This window comes from Xyrauchen texanus, chromosome 1 (assembly GCF_025860055.1).
Source record: "Xyrauchen texanus isolate HMW12.3.18 chromosome 1, RBS_HiC_50CHRs, whole genome shotgun sequence".
NCBI classification, from domain to species: domain Eukaryota; kingdom Metazoa; phylum Chordata; class Actinopteri; order Cypriniformes; family Catostomidae; genus Xyrauchen; species Xyrauchen texanus.
The window spans coordinates 42165354-42187263 of NC_068276.1; positions in this window are offsets into that span (position 1 = coordinate 42165354).

The following is a 21910-nucleotide window of genomic DNA, read 5'->3' on the forward strand; positions in this document are numbered from 1 at the left end:
CAACTATGTTTACTTAATCAAACTGTGTTGGGACTTTGTGAAAAAGATTAGTTCCATCTAAGTATTTCTGAAATGGGACAGGGGGATTTACATTTCCCAGCATGCCTTGCATGAGATTTTGGGATTGGGAGAGTGAAATTAAGTGTTATTTTAATGTATTTCTACACAACATGAAAGAAGCAGGAGACTTGTTACTGTTTAATGTTCTGTAATGTTGGGATTGAGATAAGTGTCTGTCATGGTAGATCTTTTTCGTAGGTTACCATTGTGGAGAAGAGTGAAGCTAATGGTTAATTTGAGGATGGGTGATTTACATCATTGCATTGTGCTGAACAAAGTGTGTATATTCATATTGTCATGAAGCAAAGACTGAATCAGCATACAGATTGATTATGAATCAGTAGACCCTCCATAACAGCACCATCCTTGTCATACTGAACAAAAAGATATCTATTATATGCTAATGTATATTGTTGCTAGCTAGCAGCAAGCTATGAATTTGAGTGGAGTAATTATGACAGATAAAATTTAAGTGAGATTAAATAAATTCCTTTGGGTTTATGCAACACAAATCTTTTAAGTAGAGCCTACATTTTCATTTCATAGTAGAACCAATGTCCATAATTGAATTACTTAAAACCAATAATTTTTTTAGTGATTATTAATTGCATTTTGAAGTTGACCTTTACTTTTTCCGTTATCAATTTCTCTATTATTGATTTCCGACCGAGACGAAGTAGAACCCAATCTGCTGTCATTCAGTTGTTACAGAAGCTGTCATTGTTCAAGGATATTCAAGGATATCCTGTATGTCTTAACTTTATGAGAGAAACTTAAGTGACTAGTATCATAATGTAGATTATCCTGAAATTCATTATGATGATCTTTTGTGTGGAGTCTATACTGGGGAGAGAATTTAAGAAATCTCAGATTTGCTCTTAGATAATTTCTTTAGTTTGTAGATTTTTGCCTTTGTAATTTTTTATTTAATAAATGTTTTTACATTTTTATTGATTTAAGGCTAACTCATCCATAATCATAAGTAACATGTAAATAAGGTCACCTCATCTGACTGGATAGTAAGCCTGAAAACAAGATGACATTAAACATATTTCAAACACATAATTTGAAAATGTACCCTCTTTAATTTGGAGTCAAGAGAATTTATGGAATGGACCTGATTTCAGGATAAATTGGACGCTACATGGTGGAACATGGAACTTAACCATCGCTTATAGCAAAGTTTGGGCTTCACAATAAAAATTATTTCACAATATTTTGAAATTACTCTTTGAGCTTACAGGGGATCCCTGCAGTACCCAGTGCAGTCCCTGGAGTCTTTATATACACATTTTTACTTTTGTCCATGTGGATGAGCAGCCCCTGTGTACATGTGCGGAGATGAGAGCCGGATGTCTGCTGGTCTCCGGGGCTTAGGAGGGAAACAGAGGGTAGAGCCGGCTTTACAGGAGATCCAAACTGAGCAGCTGTCCAACTGGCCTGTCTAAACTTTTAATGCATCAATATTGAGGCTGTTGTTTCTGAAAGAGCACAGGACGATTACAACTAATGATAGTTCCCTCACAGTGGAAGACAAAGCAAAACTCCATATTAGAGTTGGTCTTTCTCCCTGCTTGCTTGTAAAAGACAGGGTCAGAGGTGACCTGTTTAAAAGGATTGCCTGAGCAAATGGAAAATCTGAGTTAAAGCCCTTTGCTTGTCACATCTAAGAGCCATAAGGTTCAAGGCCTCTTGTCGAGGATAGACAGACCATTAAAATGTACAATGGCATAGTGGAAAACAGCAACAGGATGTTGGGATAGCAAGAATGATTTAAAACCATTTATTTTTAAATGACAGTTATTTCTTCAGTGGTAAGAATTTAAACGAAAGCTACATCCACACTAGTATGTTTTAGTTAAAAACACATTGATTTTCATATGGTACTTTCCTCCAAGAAAAACTCAGACTTTTGATAATGCTCTCTAGGATCACACTTTGGAAAACTATGACATTAGGAAATCGAAAAGTGTGGTTTCAAACAAAAATAGATTAGAGTGGATGTGGCCTAAATCTAACACCTTTCTCTGCCATTGATCCCCAACTCTGGAATAAACGCCATTTGTATGAGTTCTTCTACCTCTACAGTATATTTGATCTTCTCCTGCAGTTGAGACTTTAAAATCTAATCTTAAGATGCATCTTTATAGTCTGGTTTTGAGGCACACAGCAAAGACAATAGTGTTATAAGGAGTCTTGGGTAAGTTACTCCAAAACGCAATCCATTACAAATTACTTTTTAATTTTAATTTTAATCAGATTACTTTAATGATTACTCCATCAAAAAAAGTAAACACATTAGGCCTTCTAATTACTTTACTTTTAAGTTTCTTTCCAAAACCCATTGCCGCTCAACAAATTCAAAATTATGTATTTATTTCCTCTTTCAATTTCACACACTCAGCGGCTGTCACACAAATGCAGATACATACAGTATTCATAATTTAAATATATTTTACATACATGAATAACATTATTTTAGAAAGATGTGTAAAAATAATGACCTATATTGAAAGTCAGTAACTGTAATCTTATTACAATAATTTAAAATGTAGGGGTCAGCTCAGCAAGTATTGATGCTGACTACCTTCCCTGGAGTCACGAGTTTGAATCCAGGGTGTGCTGAGTGACTCCAGCCTGGTCTCCTAAGCAAACAAATTGGCCCGGTTGCTAGGGAGGGTAGAGTCATATGGGGTAACCTCCTTGTGGTTGCGATTAGTGGTTCTCTCTCTCTCAATGTGGCACATGGTAAGATCTGCGTGGATTGCGGAGAATAGCATGATCCTCCACATGCTGTGAGTCTCCACTGTGTCATGTACAATGAGCCACATGATAAGATGTGTGGATTGAATATCTCAGAAGCAGAGGCAACTGAGACTTGTCCTCTGCCACCCGGATTGAGGTGAGTAACCGTGCCACCACGAGGACCTATTAAGCAGTGGGATTTAGGCATGCCAAATTAGGGAGAAAAGCGGATACATTTAAAATGTAATGCTATACACTATTGTTTGCCTAAAAATAATTAGATTATAGTAACTAATTACTTTGGATTCCAAGTACAACACTGGTGTATAGTGTTGTGCATGTACAGTGGATATAAAAAGTCTACACACCCCTGTTAAAACAGCAGGTTTTTGTGATGTAAAAAATGAAACAAAGATAAATCATATCAGACTTTTTGCACCTTTAATGTAAAAATTACAACCCATGCAATGCCACTGAAAAACAAAGTGACACATTTCAGAGACAAATAATAATAATAAAAAAAACTTAGAATAACTTAAGTGCATAAGTGTGCACACCCTTTTATAATTGGTATGTGGCTGTGCTCAGAATCAACCAATCATTAAGCTCGTGTGAAAAAGTACACACCTGTCTTCACCTGAAGTGACTCTGATTAACTCATTAAATGCTACTACAAGAGCCATAAAGAGCTTAGAAAGCATCAACAGGATCTCATTGTTGAAAGGTATCGCTCAGATGAGGGCTAAATCATTTCTTCCAAGGCATTAAATATACAATGGAACACAGTGAAGACAGTCATCAACAAGTGGAGAAAGTATGGCACAACAGTGACATTATCAAGAATAGGACATCCCTCCAAAATTGATGAGAAGACAAAGAGAAAACTGGTCAGGGAGGCTGTCAAGAGGCCTACAGCAACATTAAATGAGCTGCAGCTCTCTCCCTACATGTAACAACTATCTCCCGTATTCTTCATCTGTCTTGGCTATGGGCCAGGGTGGCAAGACCAAGCCTTTTCTGATGAAAAAAAACAAAAAACATCCAAGCCCAGCAAAAACCTATATCCAGTCTCCCAAAACCATGTGGAAAAATGTGTTATGGTCTGATGAGACAAAGATTTAACTTTTTGCCCAAAATTGTAAAGGTATGTTTGTCGCAAAAACAACACCGCACATCAGCAAAAGAACACCATACCCACGTTGAAGCATGGTGGTGGCAGCATCATGCTTTGGGGCTGCTTTTCTTAAGCTGGAACTTGGGTTTTAGTGAAGTTGGAGGGAATTATAAATAGCTCAAAGTACCAGTCAATTTTTGCACAGAACATTCTGGTCTTTCAGCATGACAATGATCCAAAGCACACAACCAAAGCAACAAAAGAATGGCTTCAGCAAAAAAAGATTAATGTTTGGGAATGGCCCAGCCAGAACCCAGATATGAATCCTATAGAAAATCTGTGTGGGGACCTGAAGAGGGCTGTACACAGGAGATACTCTTGCAATTTGACAGATCTGTAACGTTTTTGCAAAAATTTGTGGGAAAATATTCCCAAGTCAAGATGTGCCAAGCTAATTGACTCTTACCCAAACAAACTGCTGTAATAAAATCAAAGGGTGCTTCAACTAAGTATTAGTTCAGGGATGTGCACACATTATTGTTAGGTGATTCTAAGTTTTTTATAAAATTTTCTCTGAAATGTGTAACTTTGGTTTTCAGTGGAATAGCATAGGTTGTTATTTTAAATTTAAAGGTGCAGAAATTCTGATATGAATTATCTTTGTTATTTACATCACAAAATCCGACTGTTTTATATATCCACTATATTATGTTTGTAAGAATTCTTGCTTACTGTATATTTACTTGTAAAGCATTTTGGTCAACGTTTGGTTTTTATAAATATGCTATAAAATTAAACGTATTATTTTAAATGTATACAGTATGATATCATTAGCTGTAAACTGGCAGCTCATAGTAATACTGCATCACACTAAGAAAGATAAATACCACTGAATAATAACCGCTGAATCAATGCAGTGTTGGCACACAAGTCCATGGAAAATATTATTTTTGATTGCAACCCCAATTCTGAAAAAGTTGGGACAGTATGAAAAATGCTAATAAAAGCAAAAAGGAGTGATTTGTAAATTATATTGAAAGCACTACAACTACACATCATATGATGTTTTTCCTTGTGAATTTCATTGTTTTTTGAAAATGTACATTCATTTCCAATCAGATAATTGCAACATGCTCCAAAAAAAGTTGAGATGGGCAATTTAAGACTAATAACAATTTGACGAATTGAAATAAAAAGGTGAGGCAATCGTGTCAGTATATAGGGAGCCTCCAAAAACAGCCTAGTCCTTCAAGAGCAAGGATCATTCAAGACTTGTCAATTTGCCAACAGATGCTTCAGCAAATACTCCAGCACTTTGAGAACAATGTTCCCCAAAGACAAATTGGAAGGAAATTTGAGCATTTAGAGTTGCTCTGGGGGGATTGTCCCTGTAATAAATGCACTGTAAGTCGCTTTAGATAAAAGCGTCTGCCAAATGCATAAATGTAAATGTGAAAAAACGTCATATAATGTGTAGTTGTAGTTCTTTCAATATAGCAAAGGGTGAATATAATTTACCAATCACTCCTTTTGGTTTTTATAACTTTTATGGGATTGGGGTTGTAATAAATATGATTAATAAATATATACATTTTTATTTATGATAATGTACTTGGCCCACATGCATTCAGAGTAGTGGATGGAATCCCACACATACTGTGGCTGCATGTCCAATCGTGATGCCCATCATTCACACCACCTATATCACTTGTATAGACTCAGACAGTGGGTGGCTCATGTGGGCGATTGGGCATATGACTGTAGTAAGACTAAGCCCAGAGAGCTTCTCCACCACTGGTAATTCAGAGAGGGCAGCATGTGTGTGGGTGGGTGGGTAATGCTGTTGCTTTCTGCAATCTGGCTGTCTAAGGGAAGAGATTTGAAAAAGAGTACCCAAATTCAATGAAGTGAATTAAGAGAGACAGATTGAAAAATACACACACTGATCTGAGGAGAGAGCTGTATTTGTACTGAGCTTTTCTGTACTGTTCAGTGTCACACAGAGTGTGCAGTAATTGAGCTGTGTCTCTTCATGTCTGGCAGACATTCTGGAACGATGCTTTTCCTTTTGAGCAGGACACTTTGTAAGCACACTGTCAAAGGTGTGGATAAATGCAGTTGTTTAAGTGCTAGTTTAGCTCAGCAGGATGTTGTCAACACAAAAGAGAATGATACATAAAATAGTGTGTCGTTCAAAAGGGAAAAAGAACATCAATCTAAATTAAATCCCCAGAGTTGGGCTGTTTCTATGACAACCAAGACAATGCAGTGGATGTGCATGGAGAAAAATCAATCTTTCAATTCAAGGTACAGAAGAATTGAACTTTTTTATATAACATTAAGATCACACCACGAGCTGGGGTATTAACTGTGCATTAATGCCCATGAAAAGGTTATTTAAAATATGTTGTCTGCCTCCTAATGTGGATTAAAACATTTAATGATGCTATTGAATTTGGACAGTGTTGTACTGTAAAACAGCCTTGATTCGATGCTTTCAGCCAGGCTATGAATCACGCCAAACCAATTCTCCAGCCGTGCGATCATGCCACTCTAGAAGAATTAATCCAATCACAACAGCCACACTGTCTTAGGTCATCGGATTCAGTAAAAATATAATAAACTGTATGCTTTTAACTGAATTTGAATGCCACAGATTTAGACTTAAAAATGTAGAAAGGTTTAGGCATAGAGAGTGATGTATCTTTACCGACATCCTTTGATGACTAAGAGAGATTGTGCAAAGCCCAAAAAGTTGGGGTCCTAAATGAAATAATTCAGTAAAAAAAAAAATCACAATTCTGTAATAATTTACTCACCCTCGTCCAAACCTGTGCAACTTTTTTTAATCGTATGCAGAATACAAAATGTGATTTTTTTTAATGAATATCACAGTCCATATTTTTAACATGAAGGCAGTGCCTTATTTTAAAGCTTAAAAATTGACCAAAATGTATGATTAAAGCAATCCATGTGACACGTTATATTTTACATTTTCTGAAGAAAATAGATAGGTTATTAGAGCATGATGTTGTTTTTACTGCTAAACAATGCAAGTTTTCTCGTGAAGATGTAGCCACTGTGAAGAGCATAGCCCTTATGACTGTCGTATGACTGTTCTGACCAAAACTTATTTTATGTATTCAGAAGAAATGGAATAGGATATACTGTAGTCACATGGGCTACAGATTGTTTTTTGTCATTTTTAGGGTTTAAAGTCACTATGAACTGTCATTGTATTGAAAAGATAGACTTTAGTGTCATGTAAACATCTACTTTTGTGTTCTGCATGAGAAAGAAAGTCATATAGGTTTAGAACAACATGAGGGTGAGTAAATAATTACATAATTTTCATTTTTGCCTGAACTCTTCCTTTTAAGTCTCTACATTTAAACTGCAACTTTAAAATACATTGCCAGTGATATTGTGATTGTAGAAAAAGTACTGTTATACAGTACAGTCACCCCTTCTGTTCAACATGCTGGCATTTTGCAACCTAGACCTTCTGCTAAGTAAAGCATGTTGCATTCTCAGCTTTGTAAAACACACTTTAATTTAGTTAGCATGGCCAGGCACCAGTTTCACTAAGCAGCAACTTGTGGACATCTTAATGCAATAACAGAAAGGTCTATTCTATTAGCCATATGTCTGTTGCTTTCTTTGAAAGATAACTAGGCCCATTACAGGACCTCTTTCTGACAATAGACAGTCACGCAAATTTCACCCGAATTAAGAATTCTGCAAAAATGCCATCTGCAACATCATCACCTTAATGACAAGTCCATGCAATTCTGCTGTGTCTCACTGACACAAATATTAAACCTTTATGTTCTATTTCAGGTCAATATGACCCCAGACCCTCTTCAAATACTGGGGAAAAAAATGCATTGTTATTTTTATATTCTGATATTACATCAGATCTTTTCAGAAATGTGATTTTGACTCAATGATGATGTTTTGGATGCCTGCCATGACACGACTACACATAAGTGATGTGTGGGATCACATTGACCCCAGTAATAAAAATGACTGAGGGCAATGGATTTCCACATGCTTTGATTTGAATTTGAACTGAAAGTGCAATTTCTCAATACTAGAATATCCACACACTTGTGAGAGATGTGTCTGTGCTACCTTTCCAGACCAACCACACAGATTTGGTTTGTACATAGACAAAGATGTTGCCACATATTACTGTCAATGAAAAACTGCCCATTGGCCCCAGTTCAATGCTTTTATAATATGGTGTGGCATCAACAATGAGTGGTGTTGTACCAAAAGGAACTGGAGGAGAATATTCCTGGAGCAGCTTGGTTATGCTTTGGTGTGGTCTCACCTTGATAGGAGAGAGTGCTTTCCCAGGTAACTTCATGCCACATCCGTTTTGAGGGAAATATATATATATATATATATATACACACAACCCCAGTTCAGAAAAAGTTGGGACAGTATGAGAAATGCTAATAAAAACAAAAACGAGTGATTTGTAAATTATATTCACTCTTTGCTATATTGAAAGCACAACAACTACACATTATATAAAGTTTGACCTTGTGAATTTAATTGTTTTTTGAAAATGTTCAGTAATTTCAAATCAGATGATTGCAACATGCTCCAAAAGTTGGGACAGCCGAGTGTTTACCACTGTGAATCCTCATAATTTCTTCTAATAACACTTATTAAGCATTTGGGCACCAAAGACAAAAGTTTGTTAAGTTTAGAAAGTGGAATTTTCCCCCAATCAACCATTATGTAGGTCTTTAGCTGCACAATAATACGGGATCTTCATTGCCGGATGGTGTGCTTAATAATGCGCCACACCTTCTCAATTGGAGACAGGTCAGGACTGCAGGCAGGCCAATCTTGCACCTGCACTCTCTGCTTACACAGCCATGCACTTGAAATCCGGGCAGTATGACGTTTGAAGTTGTCCTGCTGAAAATGTCAGGACGTCCCTGGAAAAGACTGTGCTGGATGGCATTGTATAAGTTGCTCCAAAATGTAAACATATCTGTACACAGATGTGCTAGTTACTCAGTTACACAGTATGTGTACTGACACACCCCTGGCCCATACAGACATTTACTTTTGGACCTGATGCTTATAACAGCTCGGATGGCCATTTTCCTCTTTGGCCCGGATAACACAACAGTTTTGTTTTTCAGAAACCTTTTGATATGTGGACTCTTTAGACAAAAAAAAAAAAAAAACATGGTTCCACTGTTCTACTATCCATCTAAGATGAGACCGAGCCCAGAGAAGACAGCAGCACTTCTGGACAGTGTTGATGTAGGGCTTCTCCTTTACATAGTAAAGCCTTGCATCTGTGGATGCAGTGGCGAGTGGTGTTGACTAACAAAGGTTTGCTAAAGTAATCCCAAATCCATGTTCATGACATCCATTATAGAAGACTGATGTTTTTTTTAAGGCGGTGATGTCTGAGGGTTCACACGCATTCAGAAGTTGTTTTCGTCTTTACGCACAGAGATTTGACCAGATTTCTTGAACGTTTTAACTATATTGTGCACTGTATAACAGTTTGGGAAAACTGTTTGAAAACAATCATTATTTTTTGCAATTCACAGTTTTCCTGAGCAATCACTGGGGGGCACCATGATGCTTCTAATTGCTTGTTTTCTATTTCTGGTTTCAAGGCGCACATTAAAAACTACCAAAACAAGTGATCCAGACAGAAAACAAAAACCTTTTTAGAGTAAAAATGTATTTCAGGATCAACTTGTGCTGTTATTGGCTGTCATAACAACTTGTTTTTACTACCCTGAAAAACTACCCTGCTTAGAATTAACAGTCTTCCCATGAAAAAATCTCCTTAATAGAAAAAAAAAGAAAAAAGGAGAATGGATGATAATAGCACCATACAGTACAAATTGTTCAGATAATCAAATCACAAAATAAGATGTGCCCCATGTGCATACAGCCTTAATACACCACCTAAAAACACGAAAGAAATGAGTGTTTGAACTTGAGCTCTTTATCACTCTGTAGCGAAGTTCACACCAGCAGAAGTTGTGTAAATTAAATTATATTTATTTATTATATTTAGCCTAAAATGTACAAAGTATCAATCCTCTTTGTCTTTGATTTTCCTGATTTGAGTTTGTCTCGTTTTAATTTTGATAAAGACAAAAGAATATTAAAATAAAATGGCTAATATTAACTGCTCATCTTCGTTACAAGCGAAAAGAGGCGATTTTCGAAATGCATGTTATTGATCTTATTGTGAATGATTAATCCATGCATATGTTTTATTTTATTTTTAATTGTGGACTCGACCTTCCGGTAAAATTACTGTCACGATTCACTGTTGTCTGCCCTGTGTTTTGCCTCTGTCATCTGTTCGCCTTGGAGTACACTTCCCATAATTCCCTGCCCTCATCACTGCCAGCTGTCTTCCATTGTCCTCACCTGTGTTTTATTTACTTGTTAGTCTTTGTGTATATAATGCCCTGATTTCTGTTCAGTCTTGGTCAGTTGTTGAATGTATATATTTGAATGTATCTAGACCTACCGTGTTTTGCCCGTGCCCTTCGTGGATGTTTTTGCCCGTTTATGTTTTTGTTTCCCATCGTGGATGTTTTCTTTGTTCCCATGTCTCCCTGTTCTTTGTATTTGTTTATTTTTCATTAAACTCCGTTGCTGCACCTAGATTCAGCTCCTGAACTTTCTTCCCAGCGTTACAATTACAGACTTCTCTCTGGTGATCTTTGCAGGACTTTTCCAATCATTTTCTCTGCTGAAACCCTGCCCCTTTCTTATAAATACCACAACCTTATGTAGAGTTGAACGAATCGTCAATGGCATGTTGGTGAAGAGAGCAAGGTGTATTTTCATCTGTTTAACCAAAACATTTAGAATGAGGAGGAATAATGGTGAGTTCTCAGTTGTGTTTTAGACATTTCACGCCTGAATTGATGAGATGATCACTAATGAATACAATGCTTCAGATGCCGCTGGAGTTTATTTATATTTTTGAATGCAGTTATCTTGGGATGCACAGCGCAAGTGGTTTTTTTCCTTTATATTTTGTGTATTGTGATTCAAAACATTAAAATATTAATATATATTTTACTCACTTGTTTTTCAATGGCTACAGCCTCTTCGTAAGCAAAGACCTCGATGTGCTTGTGAATTTATGTTGTCAGTTTGATCGTAAATGTGTTGATATCGCTGCTCAGAGCGGCAGGGTGGTAGGGGTGTGTGTGTCTGCTGCAAAGTCGCATTCACATCTGCCTCCGTTCCGCTATGCAATGCCCATATTTTCATAATCCATTCAACAACCAATGGATTAACCCTGTGCATGGTCCTGACAATGACAAGAATTAACTGAATATAACGGGATTCATCGTTATTGCAGAGCGCAAAATAAGGAGATGCGTGGAAGCTGCGCTTTAGGGACATTCACCAATCAAAGGGAGGACTGCTCTTTACTCCCAGCTGCTAGTGTTTATCTTTCTCAAGCCTGTGGCCCCCTCTGAAATTCCACATGAAATTCCTTCCCAACCCCGTTTTTCATCCTGGCACTGACTCTGGGGACAGGACTGCATACTTTAAGTCTTTCAAGAGGGTATGAACTACGATCCCATTAAGCATTGCGAATGACAATGGAAATATACACTCACCTAAAGGATTATTAGGAACACCTGTTCAATTTCTCATTAATGCAATTATCTAATCAACCAATCACATGGCAGTTGCTTCAATGCATTTAGGGGTGTGGTCCTGGTCAAGACAATCTCCTGAACTCCAAACTGAATGTCAGAATGGGAAAGAAAGGTGATTTAAGTAATTTTGAGCGTGGTATGTTTGTTGGTGCCAGACGGGCTGGTCTGAGTATTTCACAATCTGCTCAGTTTACTGGGATTTTCACGCACAACCATTTCTAGGGTTTACAAAGAATGGTGTGAAAAGGGAAAAACATCCAGTATGCGGCAGTCCTGTGGGCGAAAATGCCTTGTTGATGCTAGAGGTCAGAGGAGAATGGGCCGACTGATTCAAGCTGATAGAAGAGCAACTTTGCCTGAAATAACCACTCGTTACAACCGAGGTATGCAGCAAAGCATTTGTGAAGCCACAACACGCACAACCTTGAGGCGGATGGGCTACAACAGCAGAAGACCCACCGGGTACCACTCATCTCCACTACAAATAGGAAAAAGAGGCTACAATTTGCAAGAGCTCACCAAAATTGGACAGTTGAAGACTGGAAAAATGTTGCCTGGTCTGATGAGTCTCGATTTCTGTTGAGACATTCAGATGGTAGAGTCAGAATTTGGCGTAAACAGAATGAGAACATGGATCCATCATGCCTTGTTACCACTGTGCAGGCTGCTGGTGGTGGTGTAATGGTGTGGGGGATGTTTTCTTGGCACACTTTAGGCCCCATAGTGCCAATTGGGCATCGTTTAAATGCCATGGCCTACCCGAGCATTGTTTCTGACCATGTCCATCCCTTTATGGCCACCATGTACCCATCCTCTGATGGCTACTTCCAGCAGGATAATGCACCATGTCACAAAGCTCGAATCATTTCAAATTGGTTTCTTGAACATGACAATGAGTTCACTGTACTAAAATGGCCCCCACAGTCACCAGATCTCAACTCAATAGAGCATCTTTGGGATGTGGTGGAACGGGAGCTTCGTGCCCTGGATGTGCATCCCACAAATCTCCATCAACTGCAAGATGCTATCCTATCAATATGGGCCAACATTTCAGCACCTTGTTGAATCAATGCCACGTAGAATTAAGGCATTTTTTTCCTCATTATTGTACACACAGCACCCCATATTGACAGAAAAACACAGAATTGTTGACATTTTTGCACATTTATTAAAAAAGAAAAACTGAAATATCACATGGTCCTAAGTATTCAGACCCTTTGCTGTGACACTCATATATTTAACTCAGGTACTGTCCATTTCTTCTGATCATCCTTGAGATGGTTCTACACTTTCAATTGAGTCCAGCTGTGTTTGATTATACTGATTGGACTTGATTAGGAAAGCCACACACCTGTCTATATAAGACCTTACAGCTCACAGTGCATATCAGAGCAAATGAGAATCATGAGGTCAATAGGAACTGCCTGAAGAGCTCAGAGACAGAATTGTGGCAAGGCACAGATCTGGCCAAGGTTACAAAAAAAATTCTGCTGCCCTTAAGGTTCATAAGAGCACAGTGGCCTCCATAATCCTTAAATGGAAGACGTTTGGGACGACCAGAACCCTTCCTAGAGCTGGCCGTCCGGCCAAACTGAGCTATCGGGGAGAAGAGCCTTGGTGAGAGAGGTAAAGAAGAACCCAAAGATCACTGTGGCTGAGCTCCAGAGATGCAGTCAAGAGATGGGAGAAAGTTGTAGTAAGTCAACCATCACTGCAGCCATCCAACAGTCGGGGCTTTATGGCAAGTGGCCCGACGGAAGCCTCTCCTCAGTGCAAGACACATGAAAGCCTGCATGGAGTTCGCTAAAAAACACCTGAAGGACTCCAAGATGGTGATAAATAAGATTCTCTGGTCTGATGAGACCAAGATAGAACTTTTTGGCCTTAATTCTAAGCGGTATGTGTGGAGAAAACCAGGCACTGCTCATCACCTGTCCAATACAGTCTCAACAGTGAAGCATGGTGGAGGCAGCATCATGCTGTGGGGGTGTTTTTCAGCTGCAGGGACAGGACGACTGGTTGCAATCGAGGGAAAGATGAATTCGGCCAAGTATAGGGATATCCTGGACGAAAACCTTCTCCAGAGTGCTCTGGACCTCAGACTGGGCTGAAGGTTCACCTTCCAACAAGACAATGACCCTAAGCACACCGCTAAAATAATGAAGGAGTGGTTTCACAACAACTCCGTGACTGTTCTTGAATGGCCCAGCCAGACTTAAACCCAACTGAGCATCTCTGGAGAGACCTGAAAATGGCTGTCCACCAACGTTTACCATCCAACCTGACAGAACTGGAGAGGATCTGCAAGGAGGAATGGCAGAGGATACCCAAATCCAGATGTGAAAAACTTATTGCATCTTTCCCAAAAAGACTCATGGCTGTATTAGATCAAAAGGGTGCTTCTACTAAATACTGAACAAAGGGTCTGAATACTTAGGACCATGTGATATTTCAGTTTTTCTTTTTTAATATATGTGCAAAAATGTCAACAATTCTGTGTTTTTCTGTCAATATGGGGTGCTGTGTGTACAATATTGAGGAAAAAAAATGAACTTAAATGATTTTAGCAAATGGCTGCAATATAACAAAGAGTGAAAAATTTAAGGGGGTCTGAATACTTTCCGTACCCACTGTAAGTATAGAAACAGTACATTTTAATTTTATTGCAAAATATTCAGACATATACAAATATATACAGTAAATACTTTGAGAGTGGAGAAAATACATTTTGTCACAATGCACCATGGAATGGGGAGCTCTTTTGGCATGGTTTGTTTGCCACATCTCTGTTATTGGTGGATCTTTCTCTTTAGGAGTGCAGTTTTTAACCAGAAAGTCCACAACTAAACTCAAATATAAAAACATCTAGTTGAAATAAAGTGGACTGATGACTTTAGCAGAAGCCTTTACCAATGATTAACAACCTTGGTCTTTAAGTGTTTATAAGTTAAATATCAATTAAGGTGCGTACACACTGCCAGCGACATCGCGGGCGACAGCGACTCAATACCATTCATTTTCAATGCGAGCACAGCGACTTCCGGCGACACGAGCTGTCGCGACCGTTGGCGCTAGATGTGGCCGTGTCCAGCGATGCGACAAAGTTGAGAAAAGTTCAACTTTGGAGTGACTAACGGAAGCGACAGCCAATAGGAGAGACGACGGGAGAGCTCACGTGATCCTTCTCTCTCTCTCTCAGGTCCTGCAGTAACGGAAAGATGGATGAAAGGCTAATTCTTGCTGTTAGAAATTTTCCAGTGCTCTATGATATGTCTCTTCCCACGTACAAGGACATTTTTAAGAAAAATACTGTGTGGAAAGGTGTATCTGAGATCGCTGGGATTTTATGGACCCAGACAGACCGGCATTTGCATTTTCGCCGCAGATAAACAGCCGCTCTGGCAAACAGCACGCCTGGTTTCTCATTCATCTTTGATATAAAGCATTTTATGTACTGATTCCATTTATATTTAGTCTTTTCCCTCCAAAATGTTTGTTTTTAGTGGCAAGAAAAGAGATTCGCTGTCAACAGCAATGAAATGACATCCGTGAATGTAATGTATAAACGTTACTAGGCAACCAGTAGTGGGAACACCCACTAGCGACTTCACCGCCAGCCACTGGCGACCTGCAGCGACAAGTTGCTGGCAGTGTGTACGCACCTTTAGTCTATGAAGAATTTGGATGGGATTTTCTTTCTTTCAGAACTTGACTCTTGCGCTCCACTCTGTTTGGCGATGCCAGTGAAAGTTTTTAAACTTAAGCCCTAAATACTGTTCAATAAAACAAAATTTACATTCAGTCACGGATTAGACCCACAAAAATTTTGCATTTACCACACAGTGAAAACCCAATGTCTGAGACAGTGTGTGGGTGAAGCAGACAATGGTAATTCACAAAGTAATTCAAAAAATGGTATAACACCATTACAGGATAATACAAATGTAAACGCTAAAGAGGATCACACTGATTTCTACATTATAAATGACAGGAAAAATATGTCTTGTGAACATCTGCTGCAGGGTACTAAGGTGATCTGAATCACAGTCTAAATTGGATTTCATGCTTGTCCCTCTTCACAAAGCTCTAGTGGAGATAGCATCACTCAATGAACGGATTAAATATGCATCAGATCAAGGCATTTACAGGTTTTCTTGTTGAAGGAGGCCTCTCTGATTTAGATGGCTGACCTTCACTTGCCTTCTCCAATCTCGGCTGTGGTAAACAAGACAGGTTGAAAGGGAGAAGTGGTGAGAGGCTAAGTGGCTATGGTCGTATTAAATTAATCAGGCAGGCGAACACTTAGCCCATTTTGGATAGATTAAATAGGATTATAAATAGAAAGCTTCAGAGTTCTGCCCAAGTGTGTGTACACTGCACACAGCTGTGTTTGTGTGGGAGCGGTGTTACTGAAATAGCAAGAATGGCCAATCGCCATGCGGGCCTGCCACCTTGCCCACTGTGGCATCGCTTTCAGGTCACCAACCTTTGCTCCGGAGACTGCAATGAATGATAAGTGCTGCAAATATACTGTGAACCTTTACGCTCTATGGAAAAGAGATGTCGAGTGCAGGGGACAGACTAGACTATCTAATCCTTTGCAGCAGCCAGAAGGAGATGTAACGCAGAATGTTAGCCTCAGTCACCATTTACTTTCATTGTATGGACAAAAGATGCAATAAAAGTGAATGGTGACTGAGACTAACATTCTGCCTAACATCTTCTTTTCCAGATTTGAACATGTGTCCCCTTGTAAGTTAAACAAAAGCTCTAATACAGGACTATTACTACTGATATTAGTCAAAATGACACCCCTGGATCATACACAGGACCTTGAATGGAAATGACGATTATTTTCCACAAAGTCCTCTCCAGCAATCAAACAGCATCATGGGTGCTTCATCACCCCGATACAAGTTTACTGATGATTCACAGCTGCAAGCTTCCTGGCAAGAAATAGAAGCAGAGCTTTCAGCTGACTGAGACAATTCACAAATCACCATAAAACCTATACAGAAAGACAGATATTTCCCTCTCTTCCACCACAAAATATTCATAAGTTTTACAGAGGTTACAAGCAAAGGCTCAGAGTAATAGCTGGTTAGGGGTTTAATTAGGAGGCAAAACTGTCTATGGCTGGTCTGTTAGCCAGCTGTACTGTTTTGATCCTAAGAGAACTAAAAAAGGCCAGAGAAACGACATTTACACAGTATTATTTTAGGCCTGACCTACGAAAGACTGGGACATTTTGTAAATATGCTTTTGGGCTTTTGCCCTTCAAAAATACACATAACCATGACTGTTCACAGCCCTCATGGTGTATTTGTTAGCAAAATATTGTGTTGACAGTTCCAAAAGCAATGTGATCATTTTCGTATTTGTGTACATATTGTATTTTGAGACTACTTTGGGGAATGTCTTGAACATTCTTTATCGGGAACTCTGCTTGAAGGTAAATAATCAGCATATTATTTTTGGACAGTATAGTTCTGTGTTTCCGCCATGCTCTGCTGAAACATTTGCATTTACATTTATGCATTTGGCAGACGCTTTTATCCAAAGCGACTTACAGTGCAATTATTACAGGGACAATCCCCCCGGAACAACCTGGAGTTAAGTGCCTTGCTCAAGGACACAATGTTGGTGGCTGTGGGGTTAGAACCAATGACCTTCTGTATAACACCCCTGTGCTTTAGCCACTACGCCACCACCACTCCACCACTCCACACCACCACATTTGATCGAATGAGCAAGCCTAGCCAAATATTCATGAATGAAATCCTGAGAGATTACACTGTTCACAGGAAGGCTGTCTGTGATTTATTGCCTCATGGCAAGAATTAACACCAATATTACAGGAAGCGCATGAGGTAATGTGACATGCTTTTTTGCTGAGGTTAACAACGTTTTAAAAAAGCACCTGAGGGAAAGGACACAAACAGAATTTAATAGTGCACACTATATACTGAGTGCCAAACAGGGTTCATTTAAAATCATAGCGATAAGGCTGCTGTTTGGTGTCACTCAGCAGTGTGGCTATTTTTGGAATGTTGCATGCCTATATATAGCATACTTGTAAGGTCATCTGGGTCACGTTCACTGTTGTCATCCATAAACAGAGGGCTAGCTAGAAGGGATTGTGCATAATCTTTGCTGTCTCACTAAATGTATGTGAATGAGTGTTTCAGTGGAGCCTGGTTATTATCCCTCGGATGGGATGATTAATCTCCATCTCTAAAATGGTTTAAAAACCAAAATGACCTGAAAAGAACGGCAAGTGCAATAGTGCATGAACCCGATTGAGGTTAAGCTCTCTTTTACTCTGTCATCGTCTCTGTCAATATTTCCTTTTATATATAGATATATAGACAGATATACAGATATACTGTGTGTGTGTGTGTGTGTGTGTGTGTGTGTGTGTGTGTGTGTGTGTGTGTGTATATACTGTATATATACTGTATATATGTATATATAATTGTATGTGTATTATGACAGGACATATTTGCTTCCTTTTAAGGTGTTTTAACAGACATAATGTTTAAAGGAGCACAGTAGAATTAAATAGCTCTGGTCATGTGACTTTTTGCTCCACTCATGTGAAAAAAAATTTCTGCACTGTCATTTACAATTGACAACTCTGTGTAAAATACATCAACAACTCCTTTTAGACCCCTTTCACCCCATTCGGTGGGATTAAATGGGCTAATGACCTGCAGGGTTCCAGAATCTTCTACAGTTCTACAGTGGCTAGTGCACTATCAATAGCCACTGTAACACTGTGACACAGAACCTTGGAGGCTGTGTGCAGCAGGGTTTCCGTAAGCTGGAAATGTCTGATAAATTAAATTCCCCTTCTGTCATTCACTCGACATTGTGTCGATGTAGTGACACTAGGGGTTGCTCTTGGGAGCCCCAAACACCTCTAGTCTTTGAGAAAAGGCCAATGAGAATTGGCATGTGGAATTTGCAGGACATATGGGTATAAAAGGAGCTGGAATCCAGTCATTCAGATTTTTCTTTGGAGCCGAGCGGTTGTGTGTCAGCAAGCTGATACATATTCACTGCCAGTCCATTCACCTCAGAAGAAGCATATGCTGTTGGATATACGGAGCATTCCAGCAGCTTTCTCTCCTTCTGCACGCTTAGTGGAGACTACGCCCCTGGGCACTTCGACAGAGCTATTGAAAGAGTATATATTTCTGCAAAGAGTATATTTTCCTCTATCAGAGCAACACATTGACGTGAATGTCTTTTTAAAGATGCCTTTGGGTCTTTGTGTGATTCCTGTATGCGGTCGTTATCTCTCCACCTCCGAAGGCCATGGGCACTCCCTCACGTGTCTGGGCCGCAATCACACTGAGGCAGTGTTCATGGATGGTTCATGTTCTCATTGCGAGAACATGACCATGGCAACTTTGTGGTTGCAGCTTTCCTTCTTTCCTTTCCTGGCGCTGGAGGCAATGGGCATGGTATCGCCGGGTAATTCCCCATGGACCTCCCGTTCCCCAGCATGCTCATCTTCCCCCATCGAGTTCCGAGATGAGACCAGCTCGTCTCATGGCCAGCTTAACGTCTCTTGTGTCTAACGTCTCTGGCGGGTCAGTGCTATTCTTCCTGCAGAAGAGGCTGGAGGGGTGGAATTTCCCCCTCTACCTTAAAGGTATACGTGGCTACCGTAGTGGCACACCATGATGCAGTGCATGGTAAGTCCCTAGGGAAGCATGACCTGATCATCAGGTTCCTCAGAGGCGCCCGGAGGCTGAATCCTCCTAGGCCAATCCTCTTTCCCCTCTTGGGATCTCTGTGCGTCTTCCTGGGCCTTCGGGGAGCCCCTTTTGAGCCGCTAGAGTCAGTCGAGCTGAAAGCCCTCTCCTAAAATTCACTCTCCTAATTGTGCTCACCTTCATCAAGAGGTTTGGGGACCTGCAAGTGTTCTCTGTCAGCGACACTTGCCTGGAGTTCGGTCTGGTAGATTCTCACGTGATGCTGAGAACCCGGCCGAGCTATGTGCCCAAGGTTCCCATGACCCCATTCACGGATCAGGTGGTTAGCCTGCAAGCGCTGCCCCAGGAGGAGGCAGACCCAGCCCTGTCATTGCTGTGTCCGGTGCATGCTTTGTGCATGTACTTGGATTGAACGCAGAGCTTTGGACACTCTGAGCAGCTCTTTGTCTGCTTCGGCGGACAGCAGAAAGGGAACACTGTCTCCAAACAGAGGCTTGCCCACTGGATCGTGAATACCATCACTTTGGCATACCAGGCCCAGGCCTTTTGGGAATATGAGCACACTCTACAAAGAGTGTGGCATCCTTGTGGGCACTGGGCAATGGCACCTCTCTAGTAGACATCTGCAGAGCAGCGGGCTGGCAACACCCAATACCTTTGCAAGATTTTACAGTCTCCGGATTGAGCCGGTTTCGTCCAGGTTTGTAATACGGAACAGCTGGCCAGGCATATAGCTTGCGTATAGTGCCTATCCCCTCCGTGAGGCCAAGACGTATGTTTCTTCTCCCATGCGCGTTCACGAACCATGAACCCTGTTAAGTATTTTACGCGGTACGGTCTCTCTGTCGGCAGACCCACGTCTCCCTTGCGAAGAGCTCTCTCTGCCCTGGTTGCTGTGTTTGTAGAGCTCCTCCCATTCATGGCAGGACCTACCACCATGCCTCGTCCATGTGCGGCTGGTGAGCCCACGTATCGTATTGCCATATGTTACCTCCCCTTCTGGCAAGATATGGCGGGGTCTTTTCTCCCTGAAAGAATTCAAAAGGAAAAGAACACATTCCCCAATGTTTATAATAGTGTTAGATGGCCCCAGCCGAATCTAATACCCTGTGTCTCTCTTGCCACAATGCTGTACTATCTGCTGAAATGGCCGGGAACTTGTCTTGGCTCCTCAGCACAAAACCAGAATGAGTGGCCACATTTCAGCTCCTTTTATACCTGTATGTCCAGGGGATTCTCATTGGCCTTTCCTCAAAGATTTGAGGTGTTTGGGGCTCCCAAGAGCGACCCCTAGTGTCACTACATCGACACAACGTCTCATTCCCTCCATCAGCGAATGGAGGTTACAACAATAACTGAGACTACATTATTTGTTTGCAAAGTTCAAAAGGAGCCTGTGTTATTCCTGACTCGCGTGCCAATTTAAAAGTATTTCTTTAGTGCATTAATTGATTAACAGGTGAGTAGATCCCGAAATTCATGCACAAACTCAACGGGAGACTTGATTCATGATAACATGCAAACAAACAACATAAAAGAACAGCTTACACCTGTTTGGAGTGGTTCAATCAGAAGTGGACAAGCGAGACGTATCACCGTTATAACTGGTCATATTATGCTTCTTTTTTGATCACTTGTGTTTGAATTTCATGGGAGAGACTCTGGAATGATAACAAATGAATCATTAGGCCTATGTCAGTGTATTATTGCATGATATAGTGCAAAAAGTAAAAGAAGAAAAAGAAAGTGCTTAAAACATGCTCTGTATATCTTAATTATACTTGCATTTAATCTAACCACAAACATGATATTACGAGTAGAATTCAAAGTAATTTAGTGTAACACCTGATTTTACAGAGCTTCAAATGTGTATGCTTAATGATGGGATGAGTGGATTTCTTTCCAATTAATCCATCAAATTTGATCATTCCTGGACACGTTGGCCAGCACTAAAACTCTGGTGAGCAGTGCAAGGCAGGTATTCAAATGGCCGCTGCGATCATGTTACGAGCACTATCTAACTGTGTTTTTTGTGTGCTTACTAACTGTTTCCCTGCTACATTGATATAATTCTTGGCACAGGTCCCAGCATAGTCCCAGCATCTGCTTTCACGACGATCAATGCATGGTTTATTAAAAGGGTCATATAAGGACGTGCATTAACAGCATTAAAAAATAATTCTGTAGTTAATATAATCATTGAGGACACTGTAAACATGTTTGGCTCACTGTCTTGGCTCACGGGCTGGAGGATTTTGCTATGCCCGAATGCGGGGCCACCCCTGTGGTCGGGCTGGATTGCCCCGAGTGGAGGCATGAATCCAAGCTGCTCGGACCCAACCTAAGCCCCCTCCCAGACACAATTGGTTTGACGGGATGTGCCCCTGCAGCGAGCAGGCAAACCCCACAGGAGTTCGAACGGGGGAGTCCTCGCTGTGCTTCGAACGGGAGAGCCCATGATACAAATAAACCTGAGTTCAAGTTCTTTTTATTTATATAGCACATTTAAAAACAGAATCAAAGTGCTGTACGATACAAGATTATAAAAACACACAACGATTCAAGACCAGGACTTTACATACTAT